This window comes from Cryptomeria japonica, chromosome 7 (assembly GCF_030272615.1).
Source record: "Cryptomeria japonica chromosome 7, Sugi_1.0, whole genome shotgun sequence".
In the NCBI taxonomy this organism is placed as follows: Eukaryota; Viridiplantae; Streptophyta; class Pinopsida; order Cupressales; family Cupressaceae; genus Cryptomeria; species Cryptomeria japonica.
This window is the reverse complement of record NC_081411.1, coordinates 456177072-456179787: the sequence shown is the minus strand read 5'-3', so window position 1 is coordinate 456179787 and position 2716 is coordinate 456177072.

Below are 2716 nucleotides of genomic sequence, written 5' to 3'. Positions count from 1 at the left end.
TGGAAGGTTCTGGAATTATACATCTATGGAGATTCTTAGCTAATCATCAACCAAATCAATGATACATATCAGACTTAAGATGAGAAACTGGTGCCTTATAAGAGAATGGTGGATGATCTCAAGAAATATTTTACTTTTGTATCATTCCAGCAGATCCCCAGATCAGCAAACAGAGCAGTAGATGCTATGGCCATCTTGGCATCTATACCAGAGTTACAAGAATCTAATTTTTGCTTTGAATTCCTGGTGGAAGAGTTACATTACCCTGCCTATGATTCTCCTGAGTCCCAGATAGTCTGTTCTATTATTGGACATGACTCATCTCGCTACAGCCACATTTACTCTTATCTACGAGACCAAATTATCCCTGAAAATATTACCCGTAATGAGAAAAGGAACCTACCTCAAAATGCTTCACGGTATGTCATCATCGCTAACAATCTATTTAGGCAAGGTTTGGATAGTACTTTGCTTAGGTGTCTAGAAACTGAAGAGTCCCAATGTGCATTATCTGAATTCCATGAAGGTATTTTTGGATCTCATTCAAATGGTCTAACTTTAGGTCAGAAACTACTAAGGGCTGGCTACTACTGGCCAGACATGGAGAAAGATTCTATAAAGTTTTCTAAAACTTCTGAGAAGTGTTAGCTACATGGGAATCTCATACATGCTCCAACAAGGGATCTCATACCCTTCATTACATCTTGGCCTTTTCAGCAATGGGCATTTGATCTCATTGGCCAAATATATCCTGCATCATCTAACGGACACAAGTTTATGATAACTACCACTAAGTACTTCACTAAGTGGGTAGAAGTGGTTCCACTCATCAAAGAAACCGGTAAACAAGTAGCCCTGTTCATCCTTAACTATATCATCTGTAGGTATGGGATACCTTCATCCATTGTGACTGACAATGGAGGAAAATTCAAGAACAAAGATCAAGATGAGCTATGTGAAAAATTCAAAATCAAACAACACTGGTCATCCATATATTACCCTCAAGGTAATGGAAAAGTTGAAGCATCAAACAAAAATCTGTTGACTATCTTACACATAATAGTAAATAAATGTGGGAGGGATTGACATCTGCAACTCAATCTTGCATTATGGGCTTATAGAACAAGTATTAGAATACCAACTAGGGCTACACCTTTTTCTTTGGTGTACGGATCCGAAGCAGTCTTACCTATTGAGGTGGAAATACCATCTTTGAGAGTTTCTTTGCAAGGTCTTGTTACTGATTAAGACTATAGAATATCTAGATTGCAAGAACTCAAGGTTTTGGATGAACGTTGGCAAGTGGTGTTTGATCATCTGAGAGTGTATCGAAAGAGAATATCTAAAAAATATAACAAGAAGGTTCGACAATGATAATTTCAGGTTGGTGACCTTGTTCTGAGAGAAAATCCTAAAAATCAACAGTTTCGAGACAACAAAGGGAAGTTTAAACCCAACTAGCTGGGTCCCTACATCATTACTACAATCTTTGGCTCTGGTGCCTATCAACTCTCAACATCGAAAGGAGAACAGCTCCATGACCCGATCAACACCATCCACCTGAAAAAGTTCTTCACATAGTATTCTCTGCTCCAGCAACCTGTACAAATAAAATGTCCCAAAAAAAATCCTAAAAATCCTAAAATGTCCTGAAAAAAAAGAGAGAGAAAAAAAAAGAATATTTACCAAGCAAGTGAAAACTTGGCAAACAGGCGCCTCTTGTAGTCAAGCGCTCCATGTATCAATGCAACGTTGGCATTTCCCACTTTCCTGCATCTTTGATTTCGCTTGTACATATCTTTTAGTCACTTTTGTGACATCTTGGTTCTTTTAGAATGCTCATGTCTTGAAACTAATCAATGTACTAGTCTTCGGGTAATCGACTGAGCATTTTACATGTCCTAAGTAGTATCAACCAAGTCATCATTATGTCAGTGATACCCGGTTTTCCAATCTGAGTCACTCACTTGTCTCCTAACTACTGAAGATCTTTATCACTGGGTACACAAGAAAAACAACATTACTGAAAACAATCACTAAACAGTTTGAGATATGCATGAAATTTTCTTTGTGTGTTGTCTTTTATATTGGTTTTCAATTATTATTCCCTCTGAGTAACATGAGGAAGTCTATCTTGACTAAGAGGAACAAGGATTGGGGGCATAATATTTTATTTGTTTTCTGCTTATAGGAATGATTTTGATGATCTGGAAACATCTAATCAGTTGGGTGTCTATGATAAGTGCCTTCACATTAAGGTGAAATCGCCACGCATACCTCAACTCTACTTATTTGTATGCTACAAGGAGGTTGGCATCATTTCTTTGTTTGTTTTGAGGGAATTTCTTTAAATATGCAATCCAGATGCATGCGTAATTTGTCCAAAGATATGAATGAAAAAAGGGTCATTGCGGACAAGATAATTAATATTGCACATGAAAAGGAAGGAACTCTATTCTGCCTGCTATGTTTGTAAACGCTCAATGATGAAAATTAAGCATTTCAAATCCAGTGACTAGTTTTAAGTTGCATTCATTCTACATTTTGTGCATTTCGAATGATTTCTACATGATAACAATGATCTCTTTATCTTCTGAATGAGAGTTTGAAGTATTATCATTGCTAAGCTAAGTGGTCTCTTTTTCATCATTTCTCCGATCGAGTACTTGTGTATTGAGATGTTAGCTGCATACATAAGCATCTTATATAGATCCAT